Source organism: Papio anubis, chromosome 2 (genome assembly GCF_008728515.1).
Source record: "Papio anubis isolate 15944 chromosome 2, Panubis1.0, whole genome shotgun sequence".
NCBI lineage: Eukaryota > Metazoa > Chordata > Mammalia > Primates > Cercopithecidae > Papio > Papio anubis.
Window position 1 is genome coordinate 187,443,958 of NC_044977.1, and position 20,280 is coordinate 187,464,237.

At 39.0% G+C, this 20,280-nt stretch overlaps 1 protein-coding gene across 2 annotated transcripts in view; it reads left to right on the forward strand.

Moving 5' to 3' along the window:
* The window catches only part of PYDC2 (pyrin domain containing 2), a 100,644-nt gene that overhangs the window by 32,830 nt on the left and 47,534 nt on the right, over positions 1-20,280 (forward strand). For both annotated transcript variants that reach the window (XR_644324.4, XR_002520626.2), the window contains exon 5: positions 9,656-9,801. The gene's annotated coding sequence lies outside the window, so the exon portion shown is untranslated. The remainder of the gene's footprint in view (positions 1-9,655; positions 9,802-20,280) is intronic.

A 20,280-nucleotide genomic window follows, 5' to 3' on the forward strand; every position in this document is an offset into this window, starting at 1 on the left:
CATGTTTGGACACACTGCCATCCATTTCCATGCCATTTCTCACAGTATCGTCCTTTGTGCCATTAGGAAAATGGATGTTACAGCATTATTTCAAATAATGCTGCACTCATTAGTCTGGGACTTTCTTCCAAGCTGCAAATACCTATTTTGCAAGTTTTGAGGATGATGTTTTTGATATTTGCATTTGGGCAGGCAATGACATTACAACTGCCACCAGGCCACAGCAATTTTAAGATCCCACCAGTTTTAGATACATCTCAGCTTTATTTTATTGTACTCTTTAATTGATATATCATATTTTCAACAGGGCATATATGATATTTTGATATATGAATTTATAATATGTAATGATAAAATCAGAGTAATTTTGATATATATCTCCTCATTTATCTTTTTCTCTTTGTGTTGGTAAAATTACAGTTCTTCTCTTGTAGCTGTTTTGAAATATACAATAAGTTATTGTTAACTATAATTTTCCTATTGTACTATCAAATACTAGAACTTATTATTATTTTTTTTACCTAATGATATTTTTATACATACTAAGCAACTTCTCTTCATTTTACTCTTTTCTTCTCAGTCTCTGGTAGCCACCATTGTACTCTCTACCTCCAAGAATTACACTTTTTTAGCTCCTGCATATGAATGGGACCACGTGATATTTGTCTTTCTGTGCCTGGCTTATTTCCCTTTGTATAATGAGCTAGAACTCCATCCACGTGGTAAATGACAGGATTTTATTTTTTTTATGATTGAATAGTATTTTATTGTGTATATGTACCAAAGTTTCTTTATCCACTCATCTGTTGATGGACACTTAAGTTGATCCCACAGCTTTGCTGTTATGAATAGTGCTGCAATAAACATGGGAGTGCAGATACCTCTTCAATATAGTCTTTCCTTTCTTTTGGATATATACGCAGCAATGGGATTGCTGCATCAAGGATATTTTTGATCTTTGAGGAACTTCTATATTGTTTTCTGTAATGACTATATTACTTTATGTTCCTACCAACAGTGTACAAGCATTTCCCTTTCTCCATCTCATCACCAGCATTTGTATTTTTTGTCTTTTTGATGACAGCTATTCTAACTGGGGTGAAATAATATATCACTGTGACTTTGATTTGCATTCCCCGGATGATGAATGATGTTGTGCATTTTGCATATACTTATTGGCTGTTTGTATGTTTTCTTTTGAGAAATGCCTATTCAGGTCTTTGGTCCATTTTTAATCAGACGATTATTATTTTGCTATTGCATTAAATTTCTTATGTATTTTGCTTATTGATTCCCTATCAGATGGATAGTGTGCAAAAAATTTCTTCCATTCCATATTCTTTGTTTTGCAGAAGCTTTTTAGCTTAACGTAATATCATTTGTCTATTTTTGCTTTTCTTACCTGTGCTTTTGAGGTCTTACCCAAAGTATCTTTGCCCAGACCAATGTGCTATGTTGTTTCCCCCAATGTTTTCTTCTAGTAGTTGCAAGTTTCAAGGCTTAAATTTAGGACTTTAATCCATTTTGAGTTGATTTTTCTATATAGTGAAAGTTGGGAATCTAGTTTCATTATTTTGCATATGGATATGTAGTTTTCCCAGTAGCAAGAGACTGTCTTTTCTCAAATATATGTTCTTGTCAACTTTGCCAAAAAGAGTTGGCTGTAAGTGCGTGGATTTACTTCTGCGTTGTCTATTTTGTTCCATTGATCTATGTGTCTGTTTTTATGTCAATACCATAAATAGTACCATATTGTTTTGGTTAGTATAGCTTTGTGGTACAGTTTGAAATCTGGTAGTGTGATGCCTCCAGCTTTGTTCTTTTTGCTTAGGATTGCTTTAGCTATTCAGTGTCTTTTGTGGTTCCATATGAATTTTAGGATTTTTTTTTTTTATATCTGTGAAGAACATCATTGGTATTTTGTTAGGGAATGCATTGAATCTGTAGATTGCTTTGGGCAGTATAGACATTTTTAACAATATTAATTCTTTTAATCTATGAGCATGTAATATTTTTCCATTTCTTGAGATTTTTTTAAATCATAAAGTGATGTTTGAATTTTATTGAATGCCTTTTCAGCATCTATTGAAATGATCATTTTTTTGTCCTTCATTCTGTTGATGCAATGTAACTCATTGATTGATTTGCATATGTTGAACCATTCTTACATTTCTGGGAAAAATCCCACTTGACTGTGGTGAATGATATTTTTAATGTGTTGTTAAATTTTCTTTACTAGTATTTTGTTGAGGATTTTTGTGTCTATGCTAATCGGGGATACTGGTCTGTTGTTTTCTTTTTTGTTGTTGTGTCTTTGTTTGGTTTTGGTTTCAAGGTAATGATGGCCTCATATAATGAGTTTAGAAGTATTCTGTCTTCTACAATGTTGGGAGATAGTTTGAATGGAATTGATATTAGTTCTTCTTCAAATGTTACCAAGATTCAGCAGTGAATTCATCAGGTCCTGTGCCTTTCTTTGACGGGGTCATTTTTATTACTTCTTTAATCTTGTTGTTAATTATTGGCCTGTCCAGGTTCTCTATTTCTTCCTGGTTCAATCTTGGTAGGTTGTATGTATTCGGGAATTTGTCAGTTTCTTCGAGGGTTTCCAATTTGTTGGTGTAAAGTTGTTCATAGTAGTCTGTAATGATCCTTTGTATTTCTGTGGTAACAGTTTTAATGTTTTCTTTTTCACTTCTGATTTCATTTATTTGTGTTTTCTAACTGTTTGCTGGTCTAACTAAAATTTTATCAATTTTGTTTATCTTTTCAAAAAACAACCTTTTGTTTTGTTGATCTTTTGTATATTTTTTAGCCTCTTTTATTCACTTTTTTTCCGATTTTTTTTTTTTTTTTTTTGAGATGGAGTCTCACTTTGTTACCTAAGCTGGAGTGCAGTGGCACATTCTCAGCTCACTGCTGCCTTCCAGGTTCAAGCAATTCTCCTACCTCAGCCTCCTAAGTAGCTGGAATTACAGGCGTGTGCCACCCCACCCAGCTAATTTTTGTATTTTTCAGTAGACATGGGGTTTCACTATGTTGGCCAGGCTGGTCTTGAACTCCTGGTCTCATGTGATCTGCCTGCCTTGGCCTCCCAAAGTGCTGAGATTACAGGCATGAGTCACTGTGGTCAATCCTGCTCTGATCTTTATTACTGCTTTTCTTCAATGAATTTTGGGTTTGGTTTGTTCTTGCTTTTATAGTTCCTTGAAGTTTACCAATTGGTTGTTTATTTAAAATTTTTCCATTTTTTTGATGTAAGCATCTATCGCTAAAAACTTCCCTGTTAGTACTACTTTTATTTTATACCACAGGTTTTAGTATGTTGTGTTTCCATTTTCACTTTTTTCAAAAACTGTTTTTTTAATCAAAAGTAAGTTTATTAATAAGGTGAAGGAATAAAGAATGACTATTCCATAGGCCGAGCAGCCCTGAGGACTGCTGGCTGGCCCCTTTTATGATCATTTCTTGATTATATGCTAAATAAGGGATGGATTATTCATGAGTTTTCCGGGAAACGAGTGGGCAATTCCTGGCAGTGAGGGTTCCTTCCCTTTTTAGACCATATAGGGTAACTTTCTGATGTTGCCATGGCATTTGTAAACTGTCATGCTGCTGGTGGGAGTGTCTTTTAACATGCTAATACATTAAAATTAGCATATGACAAGCAGTGAGGACCAGAGGTCACTCTTATCACCATCTTGGTTTTGGTGGATTTTGGCCACCTTCTTTACCACAACCTGTTTTATCAGCAAGGTCTTTGTGACCTGTACCTTATGCTGACCTCCTATGTCATCCTGTGACTTGGAATGCCTAACCTCCTGGGAATGCGGCCCCGTAGTTCTCAGCTTCATTTTACACAGCCTCTATTCAAGACGAAGTTGCTCTGGTTCCAACGCCTCTGACATTTCCCGCCTCCTTTTCACAAGGGAACCCTTAATCCTAAGAGTTGTAGAAGTGTAGCAGGACATGCTTCAGACAAAACTCCTCCCACACCGAGTTAAAGAAGGAAGGCGTTTATTAGGCGGGGGCATCAGCAAGACTTCTGTCTCAAGAGCCGAGCGCCCCAAGTGGGCAATTCCTGTCCCTTTTAAGGGCTCACAGCTCTAAGGGGGTGCATGTGAGAGGGTCGTGATTGATTGAGCAAGCAGGGAGTACGTGACTGGGGGCTGCATGCACCAGTAATTAGATCAGAACAAAACAAGATAGGGATTTTCACAGTGCATTTCTATACAATGTCTGTAATCTATAGATAACAGAACCAACTAGGTCAGGGGTCGATCTTTAACTACCAGGCCCAGGGTATGGCGCCAGGCTGTCTGCTTGTGGATTTCATTTCTGTCTTTTAGTTTTTACTTCTTCTTTCTTTGGAGGCAGAAATTGGGCATAAATTGATATGAGGGGTGGCCTCCTCCCTTAGAAGGACAAAGATCCCTCTTCTGTAACTTCTTTAGGGTGAATAGGGGTGATGTTCCTGCCTAACTACTAGGATCTCTTGTATTCAGGGTAGAGAGGAGCTCAGTCAGAAAGCATCAGTATGTCGAGGGCCACTCATACTTCTTGAGTTCTGACAAAAGATGGTATCTAGAAGATTAATAACTGTTTAAGAAAACATTGAGGCCAGGCACAGTGGCTCACACATGTAATCCCAGCACTTTAGGAGGCCAAGGTAGGTGGATCACGAGGTCAAGAGATCAAGACCATCCTGGCCAACATGGTGAAACCCCATTTCTACTAAATGTACAAATATTAGGTGGGCATGGTGGCATGTGCCTGTAGTCCCAGCTATTCAGGAGGCTGAGGCAGGAGAATCGCTTGAACCCGGGAGGTGGAGGTTGCAGTGAGCTGAGATCATGCCACTGCACTCCAGCCTGGCCACAGAGCAAGACTCCATCTCAAAAAAAAAAAAAAAAAAGAAAAGAAAAGAAACATTTAGTAAGCATTTCCTGCATTTGTATGCAAAGAGTACAACAGCAATATATTCCACAACATTAAAGCAAAATAATTAAAATTATCCCAGGTAAACTAAATAAGAAGGCTTTCTATGAACAGGGTAATTATTGGAACCAAGCTAATATAGAGTTGCTAGCCAATTCCAATATGTGCCCAGAATTATAATATTGATCCAGATTTTCCACATTACCTATCTCTCTTGTTTCTTCTGAGCTGCAATCAGAGATCACTGGTTGATTCACAAAAATAAGTAGTGCCAGTCTAATTTACGGAAAAAAACTCAAAAACAACTGATGAGACTAGAATTTAATAACAGGCATACCATAGTTTTTGAAACAATTTTTCTCTCTCCAATCTTCTATTTTTACTGAAGACAAATTATGGTAAGACCGATTCAATTCATTATGCTTGGTCTGATTATTTTTATAAAGTACAGAAAGAATAATTATTTTTCTAACAGGTTTTCTTTTTTTTTTTGTCTCACTCTGTCACCCAGGCTACAGTGCAGTGGCATGATCACAGCTCACCGTAGCCTTAACCTCCCTGACTCAAGCTGTCTTCCCTCCTCAGCCTCCTGAGTACTATTATTTTTTTTCTCTTCTGGTTGTATATTTTCAATAGTCCATCTTGGAGCATGCTGATTCTTTCTTCTATTTGATCAGTTCTGCTGTTGATATCTATTGCATTTTTCATTTCATTTATTATACTTTTAAGCACCAATATTTGTTCAACTTTTAAAATTACTATTTCAATTTCTATTAAATTCCTCTGATAGATTTCTTAATTGATTCTGTGTTTTCCTGAAGTTTGCTGAGCTTCCTGAAACAGCTATTTTGAATTATTTGCCTGAATAATCACATATCTCCATCACTTTAGGGTTAGTCTCTGGTACCTTATTTTGTCCACTTTGTACTGTTATATTTTCCTTGAATGTTCCTGATGCTTGCTGATGTCTGACAGTGTCTTTACGTTGAAGGATTAGGTATTTATTTTAGTCTTCACAGTCTGGCTTTGTTTGTACCTGCGCTTCTTCAGAAGGCCTTCCAGTAATTCTAGGCTGACTAACTTTGTGTGCCTTCAGACTGTGATCACTACAGTCATCACGGCACTAGAGGACGGTCTAAGCCCAGGCTTGCTGTGAGTCTTGGAAAAAGGTCTAAGATTAATGTGGCTTTTTGGTCCAGATAGACTTGGGGAAGATCTAAGGAGGCTACTAAGGCTGTCTGGGAATGTTGGCCAGGAATTTGAGTTCAGAAGATTGTCCCCAGTGGCCCAGGTGAATGTTCTTCACAGCAGGCATATGTACAAGTGGATGAGTCCCTGACTGCAGTGAAAGTGTCTAGAGTTGAGCTTGGGGTCCTTCAGGATCTGCAGGTGAGCCTGTCTCATTGGCCTAGACAGGTGAGTGTCACTCAGCAGGTCCTTGCCCAAGTAGGGGTAGTTCCTTGACTGCAGCAGGAGGGACCGGAGATGAGACGGGGCCCCCTCAGGATCTGCTGTGGAATGAAGGGTAATATGCATGTTACATTGACTCAGATGGGCATGCATCTCCCAGCAGATCTCTGTACAGATGACATAGTTTCCTGAATGCAACAAGAGAGACTGAAGCTTACAGTGAGTCCGCTTGGTATTTGTTGTGGGACAGATGCTGAAGAGCCTAGTCTTGGCTCAGAGGAGTGTGTGTCACTCAGCAAGTTCTTGAATAGATAAGATAGTTCATTGACTTCTGCAAGAGGTGCTGGAGCTGAGACTGGACCCGCTTGGGATCTGCTGTGGGAAGGATGCTTAAAATCGTGGTCTCACTGTCTCAGTCAGGTTTCTCCCAGCAGGTCTCAGCACAGATGGGATAATTCCCCAACTACAGTGAGAGAGGCCAAAGCTGAGACTGGGTCCCCTTGGGACCTGCTGTGGGATAGAGGTTGGCATGCCCATCTGTGAGGCTTAGACTCCCAGGCTGGAGGATATGGGTGAGTCTCCCTCTGGGTCCTTGTGTGAGCATCTCTGAGCTGTAAGGTCAGCTGAGGAAGGATGGAGCAGCACCACAGGATAACTTTCAGATTCACTGCTGAGACCAGTGTCAGTGGGCAGGTGAGAGCCTTTTTACCAAGGCACTAGTGTGCGAGATTCCTTCTGGACGTCTTGGCAGATCGTTTTGGTTCCAGGCTCAAGAACAAATGGAGCTTTAGCCAAACTCCTTGAGAGACTTGGCAATGAACCCAGAAACAAGCTTGGTGGGGCAGATCAGCCACCTGGGTGTTGGTCTGCATACTCAAAAACAACCCTAATAAGTCTTAGGCTTCAATAAGATTTCACAAATTCCTACTTGGCTCCTGAGGCTCCTGAAGAGAGACTGTTGACTGTAAATAGGTACAGAATTCTTGTTGCTTGTATTTTTCAGTAGACACGGGGTTTCACCATGTTGGCCAGGCTGGTCTTGAACTTGCTGTGGAGGCATATGAGTGGGTTACCTTCTACTCTGCCATCTTGGTGACATCACCTCAACGTGTCCCAATTTTAGGAATGTTAAAGCTGTGGAGAAATACATGTCTTTGACTAGATGAAACTTCCTATTTTTGGTTCCATTCAGACCCCTGACAACATTTAAATATCATTTATTGTATTTTATTTTTACTCCTAATTATACTGCTTAATATACTTACCTGGTTCTTAAAGCCATAACTCATCAAAAGGAAGAACTTTAGAAGTGCAAAGATTTAAAATTATTTGCGTATTGCTTTACAATTTGAAAACTGCTTTCGCATGTCCAAACTAATTTAACAACCATTTTTTATTTTACCATAAATAGTACCATTTTGGGTACTATTATTATCTCCATACCCACTTTACAGATAAGGAAACCGAGATTCTAAGTGAGGTTAAATGATAAGATGCTGAACATTAATACCTGCATAAATCTTAATTCGAATGTAGCCTTTGTGATGCCAAAATGTCTGCTCTTTCCACTCACTTTTCTATCAATAAGGAGGGAGTGAACGCAAGAGAAGGCATTGCCAGCATTAGAGAATGAAGATCAAAGCTACACAACCTCACAGAAATGCAAATGAACAGACAATATGTATATAGAAGAGCTCAAAAGACTACTTTATTAAAAATAAAGCAGCCTAAGGTCATTAAGTGTTGAAGTAAACAATGTTAGGCCCCTGGGTATCTATAGTAGATGTTCATGATGTTGATTTGAGTAACTGAGATGAAGTTAACCAGTACTTATTTTTCCTGCTATTTCTTTTTCAATAAGGAAGGAGTTCGGTTTAGAAAGTTCAACATCCCAAGCGGTTAATTTAATAATTATTATTTAGAAAATAATTTTCTTTGGATTTTTTTATATTCAAGATATGAATAAGTTATCACACATGTTACATTGCACTGCAGTAATTGTGACTTTGACAATCTAATGTCTTCATTATTATTTTTCTGATTATAAATGCTTTGTATTTATACGCTTTATAGATTATTTAAAACATGGAGAAAGGTATAAATGAACAGAAAGTAAATGTTGAATTAAAAATTAAAACCAAAATAAAATCTAAACACCTAAAGCTCACCATTGTTAAAATTTGGCATATCCTTCCAGATTCTTTTTTCATGCATTCAGAAATATAACTGATATCATATTAAAAGTATTTAGTATCATGCATTTCTCTACAGACGTAATCATAACCTACATAGTATTCCACTGTAAATAATAATACCTGGTAGTATTCTTAATGGAATAAATTTTATAACATAATTGTATAGATGATGTTTGACATCTAGAAAGCAGGAGTAAAGACTATTTTCCTATTGTCTTTCTTAAATGAAAATGGAAAAAGTTTAGTACACACTGGGAGCTGCCTGGGTGAACAGTCCCCTGGACGTTTGCTATTTCCTTGTGAAGGCACAGACTGGAGTATGTGAGTGCTGCCCAGGGATTGTGTCCTATGGCATGGTGTCATATACCTCCCTGGTAGACATTCTAATTAGGGAACATGATCCTCCTTTGGTAGAAGGATGCTCTGCTTGTCATACGTTTAAAGCAGGAATAAAAGACTTCCTTTAGAACCAGCTTTATGCCAGCTCAGGGTTATAATTATTCAGCACTTTGGGGGAATCTCTTCAAAAGGTTGAATTTGAACAGGCATCACTTGCCTCATCATTTTTAGATGTTTATCTTACATTTTTGAAGTTTTGTTCTGTATATTTGAAATGATTTCAGTATAATTGGACTCAATTGAGAGATGGATGTCTATGAGTTTGATGTTTGAGGCCATGGTAGAACAATTTAGTATTTTACTATTACTTTTTCTATAAAATTGACTTGAAAGCTTCTAAAATCATATTTACTACATAATTACAACAGTTAATTTGCACTACCCATGAAGTAGAGAGCTGAGGGAAGTGTGAGCCTATTGTGAAGGATTAAAATAACGGGGAGCTTGGAGTATGCCTTTTCTGCCTGATGTCTGCTTAAAATAGTCTTTCTCAAAAGCCATTCTCTCCAACTCTCTCTGCTGCTGCTTCCATCAGAAGACTCTTCACTATTTAAAAAAGTAATATTCCTAATAAAAACCTTCATACTCCTTTGTATTTCCTCTAATGCATCTGGTAAACATGTGTAAGCTTAGACAATGTCAGAAGCTTTTTAACGTCTTTTCTATGTTTGAAGGTTTCCCTCAATTTTATTGTGTCCCTATTCTCAATGCAGAATCCAGAAATTTGTCCTCCCAGCCTTTTTTGGAGAAGGGATAGAGGCATGCGACCTGAATATTCCCAACCAGGAACATCCTTAGAAAACTTTGATTCACAAGAGAGAATTTGAGGAAGTCATCACCCTCATGCAAACTAGATGAGGTAAGCCTGATGACTGAGGAATATGGCTTTTGGGGAGTGATGTTAGAAATTTTGGCATCCAGCTCGCAGTGCAGCTTCAGTACCTGTCTCCTTTGGCAGAAACAGTGTGGTCTACATGAGTAGTCCCTGAATCTTGCTGTTGGTTGGACATCTTCCAACCCTGACTCCCAGCTCAGATATGTTTTCAGCAAAGCTGATTTTTTTCTGTAAAAAAAAAAAAGGTGTGGTTTGCAACCCTAAATCCCGAGAAATACACCATATCCCCCTACCCACTATGCTATCCCCCTTTTCCTCTCCAGTGTAAGGCTCTGCCTTATTCTTGTTTATAACTTTCCTCATCTTTATCCAGCATAGTCTTGCATAATTTCTCAGGGCTTACAAGTATATCAACACTGCAATTCTTTTTAGTCAAATCAAATTATTAAGCACCTCAGGCACCTCTGTAAGGGTTGTTTACTTATTTTTTATGAACAAAAAGTTTTCTCTTGTACTCTTTATAAATAATACTTTTTGAAAATTATGTTTTTAAATTCATGAGCAAAATCATCATCTCTGTATAATGTCAGCACAGATTTTTCTGGATGGGACTGGTAGAGGGAAAGTGGAACAGAAAGATTAATGTAAAAGGGGAAATCCATATGATTTCATAAGCCTAAGTAAAAATGAAAAGTTACAATTTAGATTAAATGCTTCAGTTTAACAGTCACATTTTGTTTGTCCTTATCTAAGTCAATGTGGCATAATGGAAACACACAAAAAAATGAGAGATGATTGTATTCAATTCCTTCTTTCCTTAGCTCTGTGATTTTTGATAAATTATGGTTTTTGAAACTTTGCTTTGTTCATTTTCGAAATGAAATTATAACACACTGTCCACCTGAAAAGCTTGTTATGGGGGCAAGAGGGTGAAGGTAGCATTACGATAGTGCTTTATAACTTGTAGGAAGGATTATAAGCATTGTTATTTCCAGTGCTTACTTTTTTTTTTCCTGTAGAATACTATTCATCTCTTGAAAACCTTCTAAGTGCTTCAGAGAATTTAGGATTAAAGTAGGGAACATACCATGCTAAACATCTCCTTACTTAATATAAACTTGCAATTTTCATGGATATATATAATTGGGAGAGCATTATAGATAAGAAAATATACCAACATCTCATAATTAATAATAAATCTAACCTAAATAGCCACCAAAAAGAGAACACTACTATTTTTTTTTTCTTAGAACTGGGAACCAGGGGATGAAATTTTAGGTATAACTAGATTCAGGGACTTAAATACTGTCTTTGACAGCCTTTCTCCTGGACTTTGATTTCTGTTGATTTTCATTTAGTCTCTTTGGGTGTGGGAGCAGAGTTGACTACTGGAAGCTCTAGACTTATACTCATTCAGTTTAGTAAACCCAACAGAAAGTGAGGCTTTTCCTGATAGTGCCAGCAAAGTTCCATGCGTTTTCATTGTCCCAGCCTGAGTTGTGTGCCTATCTTTGATCCAAACAGATCAGGGGGGTAGAATATTCTCTTTGGTCACATCTGAATCACATGCCCAAATACAATAGCTGGTGGAGTCTGCAAGTAATTTTTGAAACTTAGTGATTGAGAATGGGTGGGAGGGGAGATTCACAAAGAGAGACTAGGCATAAAAATTATGCCCATTTAATACATTTTGGGAAGGATCTATGGCCAATGTATTAAGAAACTTATGTAAAAAGTACTTTAACTTGCCTGAATGAAGTCTTGTTCTCTATAGTTATCTCTGATTTAGTAATCAGTAACTTAGACACCATCCCTATTATCTCTAGGGCAATAGGCTATTTTTACAGAGTTACTGACCATATAAATCACATTATAGTGCTCATGGTACCATCAATGTGGACAGATGCATAGAGAGTATTTCTAAAGAAATGCTCATAGAAGAGAGAAAAACATTAAAGTGATTGCAAGAAGAAAACATTGCAGAATGTGGACATGTGTGGCCTACTTTTGTGAATTTTTAATAAAGGGTTTCTGGCATGTAGAACTGCCATGTCTTCATTAGGATAATGTGGAGGCTGCTACCAAGTAGGACACATATTCCATATGACCCAGGGCACCACTGGGAAGAAAGGACTCTGAGTGTATTAGTTTTAAGCATGATGCTCCCTTCCCATAGTACACAGTAAAAGCCAAATGCAGGATTTCCTAACATGAAAAGCAGATATGCAGAACTGGGCAGAGACCTGATTTTGAATTGGAGCATGTGAATGTTTATCTCAATTTTGCCAAGAACTTGCCATGTATCCTGGGGCACATCCTCTTTCCTGACTTGACCTTTGTTTCTCAATTCAAAGATTCAATTCAAAGATTCGAACTTGGCCAAGCACGGTGGCCCACGCCTGTAATCCCAGGACTTTGGGAGGCTGAGATGGGTGGATCACCTGAGGTCAGGAGTTTGAGACCAGTCTAATAACATGGTTAAACCCTGTCTCTACTAAAAATGCAAAAAAAATTAGCCAGGTGAGGTGGCAGGTGCCTGTAATCCCAGATACTTGGGAGGCCAAAGCAGGAGAATCGCTTGAATCTAGGAGGCGGAGTTTGCAGTGAGCTGAGATCGAGCCACTGCACTCTAGCCTGGGCAACAGAGTGAGACTTGCTCATCCACCAAAAAAAGGTTTGAACTTGATGATACCAAGAGCTACTTCCTGCCCAATGATTTTATCTTAGTAAAAATTCTATGTTTTGATTCTTTTTGAAATATGAATTAATTAATGCAAGTAATACATTTGTGTGGTTCAAAATGTATAACTATCAAAGAAGCACTGTGAATACCTCCCTTCCATTCCCATCTGTATCTACCATGTTCTGTACTAATTTCTACTTTTGCTGATTTTTAAAATATCTTTCCAGAGTTTCCTTATGAAAATTCAAACAAATATAATTTATATCCCACCTCCTATTTCTCTCACAGGAGTTACATGTGCCTTGTATTTTTTTTTTTTTTCTTGAAATGGAGTTTTGCTCTTGTTGCCCAGGCTGGAGTGCAATGGTGCGATCTTGGCTCACTGCTACCTCCATCTCCCGTGTTCAAACGATTCTCCTGCCTCAGTCTCCCAATTAGCAGGGATTACAGGCATGCGCGATATGCCCGGCTAATTTTGTATTTTTAGTAGAGATGGGGTTTCTGCATGTTGGTCAGGCTGGTCTCGAACTCCCGACCTCAGGTGATGTGCCCACCTTGGCCTCCCAAAGTGCTGGGATTATAGGCATGAGCCACCGCGCCTGGCCAGCATGTGCCTTTTTTTTTTTTTTTAACTGAATATATCATGGGCGTTTTTACATATCACTATGTAAGCCACCCTTCATCCTCTATTTAGCCTCTTGCTAAATACAACAGATACAACAGATCCTCAAATAACATTTTTTTCAACATCATTTTGTTTAGCATTGGTGAGAAAAAAAAATGTTCCAAACAGTGGCCGCTGTCTGTCTGGAGTTTGCATGCTGGCATGCTCTACTCATGTCTGCGTGGATTTTCTCTGTACTCTACTTTCCTCCCACATCCCAAAGATGTTAGGTTAATTAGTGTGTCTAAATACTCGCAGTCTGGGTGAGTGTACCCTGTGATAGGATGACGTCCGGTCCAAGATTTGTTTCCACCTGGCACCCTGAGCTGCCACATATTAAGCTCAGCCACTCACAACCCTGAATTGGAATAAGTGGATAAAATATTATCTTACTTGTTTTTATTAATCTCTTAAAAATACATGTAGAGCTCACATTTATTTCTATGTTTAATATTAGAAGTGTTTGGGTTTTTGTTTAGAACTTTGGTGATGTTTTTGTGACCAGCATGCCATAGGAATTTAACTCTTGCTTGTATGAGTTAGCCTATGAAAAAATTGTTTTTGTTATACATCATTTCATTCAAAGTTGCAGTTTCCAAGAATCTATTGAGGACATTAAGTGAGTATTTTGTTCTTAGAAATAATGCTATGCAAGCAGACATACCTGTAAGACAAATACTAGAGGTGGAAAAGCCAGGTCAAAGACCAAATGCTCTTGTAGTTTACATTTTTCAGCACTGCCTTCTCTAGGGTTCATGCAAATTTATACTCAACCTGAAACATGCACTCCAAAAAATACAAGCAAATTGAATACAGTGACCTATAGAAAGAATTGTACACAGGGCGGAGCAAGATGGCCGAATAGGAACAGCTCCAGTCTCCAACTCCCAGCGCCAGCGACAAGAAGACAGTGATTTCTGCATTTTCAACTGGTACTGGGTTCATCTCACTGGGGAGTGCCGGACGATGTCGGTGCTGGTCAGCTGCTGCAGCCGACCAGCGGGAAACTGAGCCAGAGTGAGGCATCAGCCTCACCTGGGGCACTTGAGGGGAAAGGGAATCCCTTTTTCCTAGCCAGAGGCTGAGACACACAACACCTGGAAAATGGGGTAACTCCCACCCCAATATTGCTTTAAGCAAACAGGCACACCGGGAGATCATATCCCACACCTGGCCGGGGTCCCCACGCCCACGGAGCCTCCCTCGTGCCCTAACACAGCAGTCTGTGATCTACCCCGGCAAGGCGGCTGGGGGAGGCAGCCCGCCATTGCTGAGGCTTAAGTGGGTAAACAAAGCTGCTGGGAAGCTCCAACTGGGTGGGCACAGCATCAAGCACCCTGCCTGTCTCTGTAGACTCCCACCTCTGGGGACAGGGCACAGCCTACACAACAACAACAACAACAACAACAAAGCGGCAGAAAACTCTGCAGACGCAAACGACTCTGTCTGACAGCTTTGAAGGAGAGCAGTGGATCTCCCAACACGGAGGCTGAGATCTGAGAACAGACGGGCTGCCTGCTGAGTGGTCCCTGACCCCCTGAGTAGCCTAACTGGGAGACATCCCCACTAAGGGGCAGTCTGACACCCCTCACAGGGTGGAGTATACCCCTGAGGAAGCTTCCAAGCAAGAATCAGACAGGTACCTCGCTGTTCCGAAATATTCTATCTTCTGCAGCCTCTGCTGCTGATACCCAGACAAACAGGGTCTGGAGTGGACCTCGAAGCAATCTCAACAGACCTACAGCTGAGGGGTCCTGACTGTTGAAACTATCGACAGGAAGGACACCTGCCCATCAGTACATCACCATCATCAAAGACCAGAGGCAGATAAAACCACAAAGATGGGGAAAAACGGGGCAGAAAAGCTGGAAATTCAAAAAATAAGAAACACATCTCGGCAAGGAGGCGCCCAGCTCATCGCCAACAGGATCAAAGCTGGACAGAAAATGACTTTTGACAGAGATGAGAGAAGAAACTCCAGTCCATCAAATTTCTTAGAGCTAAAGGAGGAATTACGTACCAAGCGCCAAAGAAACTAAAATCTTGAAAAAAAAAGTGGAAAATTGGCTGACTAGACTAATTAATGCAGAGAAGGTCATAAACGAAATGAAAGAGATGAAACCATGACCACGAGAAATACGTGACAAATGCACAACTTCAGTAACCGACTTCGATCAACTGGAGAAAGGTATCAGCGGGTTGAGGATCAAATAGATGAAATAAAGCGAGAAAGAAAATAAAAAGAAAAAAAAGAAAAGAAAAATGAACAAAGCCTGCAAAGAGAGTATGGGATTATGTAAAAGACCAAATCTCCGTCTGATTGGGGTGCCTGAAGTGAGGGGAAAATGGAACCAAGTTGGAAAACACTCTTCAGGGATATCATCCGACAACCAGTAGGGCAGGCCAACATTCAAATCCAGGAAATACAGAGAGCATACAAAGATACTCCTCGGAAAGAGAGCAACTCAAGACATAATTGCCAGATTCTGAAAGTTGAAATGGAAGGAAAAATCTTAAGGGCAGCCAGAGAGAAGGTCGGGTTACCCACAAAGGGAAGCCCATCAGACTCACAGCAGATCTCGGCGAAACTCAAGCCAGAAAGTGGGGGCCATATTCAACATTCTTAAAGAAAATTTTAAGCCAAATTTCATATCCAGCCAAACTAAGTTTCATAAGTGAAGGGAGAAATAAATCCTTTACAGATAAGCAAATGCTTAAGAGATTTTGTCACCACTAGGCCTGCTTACAAGAGACCCTGAAGGAAACTCAACATGGAAAGGAACAGCAGTGCCAGCCATTGCAAAAACATGCCAAAATGTAAAGACCATCGAGGCTAGGAAGAAACTGCATCAACTAACGAGCAAAATCACCAGTTAATATCATAATGGCAGGATCAGGATTCACACATAACAATCTTAACCTTAAATGTAAATGGACTAAATGCTCCAATGAAAAGACCCTGGGCCAGCAAACTGGATAAAGAGTCGAACCCATCAGTCTGCTGTATTCAGGAGCCCATCTCACACACCAGAGACATACATAGGCTCAAAATAAAGGGATGGAGGAAGATTTACCAAGCAAATGGAGAACAAAAAAGCAAGGGGTTGCAATCCTAGTCTCTGATAAAACAGACTTTAAACCATCAAAGATCAAAAGAGAGACGAAGGCCATTACATAATGGTCAAGGGATCAATTCAACAGGAAGGAAGCTAACTATCCTAAATATAGCCACTATTACAGGAGCACCCAGATTCATAAAGCAAGTCCTTGAGACTTACAAGAGACTCAGACTCCCATGCAATGTAATGGGAGACTTCAACCTCCACTGTCAGCATTAGACAGATCAACGAGACAGAAAGTTAACAGGATGTCCAGGGTGGGCACTCATCTCTGCAGCAAGCAGACCTAATAGGCATCTATAGAACTCTCCACCCCAAATCAACAGAATATACATTCTTCTCAGCACCACATCGTACTTACTCCAAATTGACCATATAATTGGAAGTAAAGCACTCCTCAACAAATGTACAAGAACAGAAATTATAACAAACTGTCTCTCAAGACTGGTGCAATCAAACTAGAACTCAGGACTAAGAGAAACTCAATCAAAACCGCTCAACTACATGGAAACTGAACAACCTGCTCTGAATGACTACTAGATTTTATAACAAATGAAAGAGAATAAAGAATGTTCTTTGAAACCAATGAGAACAAAGATACAACATACCAGAATCTCTGGGACACATTTAAAGCAGTGTGCAGAGAGTTATAGCACTAAATGCCCACAAAGAGAAAGCAGGAAAAGATCAAAATTGACACTCTAACATGTAATTAAAGAACTAGAAACAGAAACAAAACACATTCGAGAAATAGCAGAGGCAAGAAAGAAATAACTAAGATCAAGAGCAGAACTGAAGGAGATAGAGACACAAAAACCCTCCAAAATCAATATGAATCCAGGAGTTGGTTTTGAAAAGATCAACAAATTGACAGACCACTATGAGAGACTAATAAAGAAGAAAAAGAGAGAAAGAATCAAATGTTATGAGTAAAAAAATGATAGGGATGTCACCATAAACCCCACAGAAATACAAACTACCATCAGAGAATACTATATAAACACCTCTCACATAAATAAACTGGAAAGACCTAGAAGAAATGGATAATTTCCTGGACACTTACACTCTTCCAAGGCAACCAGGAAGAGTTAGTCTGAATATAGACCAATAGTAGGCTCTGAAATTGAGGCCAATAATTATTAGCCTACCAACCAAAAGTCAGGACCAGATGGATTCACAGCAATTCTACCAGAGGTATAAGGAGGAGTTGGTACCATTCCTTCTGAAACTATTCCAATCAATAGAAAAGAGAAGTCCTCCTAACTCATTTATGAGGCCAACATCATCCTGATACCAAGCCTGGCAGAACACAACAAAAAAGAGAATTTTAGATATCCTGATGAACATCGATGCGAAATCCTCCAATAAAATACTGGCAAACCGGATTCAGCAACACATCAAAATCTTATCCTGCCATGATCAAGTGGAAAACCATCCCTGGGATGCGGCGCTGAGTTCCAACATTAGCAAATCCAATAAACATAATCCAGCATATAAAGCAGGCAAAGACAAAGAACCACATGATTATCTCAATAGATGCAGAAAAGGCTTTTGACAAATTCCAGCAGCCCTTCATGCTAAACTCAATAAATTCGGTATTGATGGAACGTACCTCAAAATAATAAAACTATTTATGACAAACCCACAGCCAATATCATACTGAATGGGCAAAACTGGAAAAAATTCCCGCTGAAAACTGGCTGAGACAGGGATGCCCTCTCTCACCACTCCTATTCAACATGGTGTTGGAAGTTCTGGCTAGGGCAATTAGGCCAAGAGAAATCAGGGGTATTCAGTTAGGAAAGAAGTCAAATTGTCCCTGTTTGCAGATGACATGATTGTATATTTAGAAAACCCCATTGTCTCAGCCCAAAATCTCCTTAAGCTGATAAGCAACTTCAGCAAAGTCTCAGGATACAAAATTAATGTGCAAAATCACAAGCATTCTTATACCAATAACAGACAAACACAGGCCAAATCATGAATGAACTTCCATTCACAATTTATCTAAAGGAATCAAATACCTAGGAACCCAACTTACAAAGGGATGTAAAGGACCTCTTCAAGAACTACAAACCACTGCTCAGTGAAATAAAAGAGGACATACAAACAAATGAAGAACATACCATGCTCATGGATGAAGAATCAATATCGTGAAAATGGCCATACTGCCCAAGGTAATTTATAGATTCAATGCCATCCCCATCAAGCTACCAATGAGTTTCTTCTGGGAATGGAAAAAGCTTGCTTTAAAAGTTCATATGGAACCAAAATATACATCTCAGACAATCCTAAGTCAAAAGAACAAAGCTGGAAGCATCACGCTACCCGACTTCAAACTATACTACAAGTACAGTAACCAAAACAGCATGGTACTGGTGCCAAAGGAAACAGAGATATCGACCAATGGAACCAGAACAGAGTCCTCAGAAATATTACCACACATCTGCAGCCATCTGATCTTTGACAAACCTGAGGAAAAACAAGAAATGGGAAAAGGATTCCCTATTTAATAAATAGTGCTGAAGGAAAATTATGGCTAGCCATAAGTAGAAAGCTGAAACTGGATCCTTTCCTTACTCATATACGAAAATTAATTCAAGATGGATTAGAGACTTAAAATGTTAGACCCTAATACCATAAAAATCCTAGAGGAAAACCTAGGTAGTACCATTCAGGACATAGGCATGGGCAAAGACTTCATGTCCTAAAACACCAAAAGCCAATGGCAACAAAAGCTAAGAAGAATTGACAAATGGGATCTCATTAAACTAAAGAGCTTCTGCACAGCAAAAAGAAACTACCATCAAGAGTGAACAGGCAACCTACAGAATGGGGAAGCCTGCAATCTACTCATCGACAAAGGGCTAATATCCAGAACCACAAAGAACTCCAACAAATTTACAAGAAAAAACAAACAACCCCATCAAAAGTGGGCAAAGGATATGAACAGACATTTCTCAAAGAGAGGACATTCATATAGCCAGACATATGAAAAAATGCTCATCATCACTGGCCATCAGAGAAATGCAAATCAAACCACAATGAATACCATCTCACACACCGGATTAGAATAGATCATTAAAAAGTCAGGAAACAACAGGTGCTGGAGAGGATGTGGAGAAATAGGAACACTTTTACACTGTTGGTGGGATTGTAAACTAGTTCCAACCATTATGGAAAACAATATGGCGATTCCTCAAGGATCTAGAGCTAGATGTACCATACATGACCCAGCCATCCCATTACTGGGGATATACCCAAAGGATTACATAAATTATGCTGCTATAAAGACACATGCACACACGTATGTTTATTGCAGCACTATTCTAATAGCAAAGACTTGGAATCAACCCAAATCCATCAGTGACAGGTGGATTAAGAAAATGTAACATATACCATGGAATACTAGCAGCCATAAAAAAAGGATGAGTTTGCGTCCTTTTGTAGGGACATGGATGCAGCTGGAAGCCATCATTCTTAACCAAACTATCCACAGAACAGAAAACCAAACACCATGTTCTCACTCATAGGTGGGAACTGAACAACAGAGATCACTTGGATCAGGAAGGGAACATCACACACGGGGCCTCTGGGGAGGGAGGGAGGGATTGCATTGGGAGTTATACCTGATGTAAATGACGAGTTGATGGGTGCAACTTGAACTAACATGGCACAAGTATACATATGTAACAAACCTGCATGTTATGCACATGTACCCCTACAACTTAAAGTATAATAATAATAAATAAATTTAAAAAAAAAAAAAAAAAAAAAAAAAAAGGAAAGAATTGTACACAGTGACCAAGTGGGATTTATCCCAGGATGGCAAGGTTGGTTTGAACATATGAAAATCAATTAATATAATTCATCATATCAATAGAATAAAAACAAAAATTAAATGATTATCTCAATAAACACAGAAAAAGCATTTGACAAAACCCAACTTCCTTTCATGATAAAGATACTACCAACTGGAAAATAGAAGGAAGCTTCCTCAATCTGATAAAAGTCATCTATGAAAACTCATAGCCAAA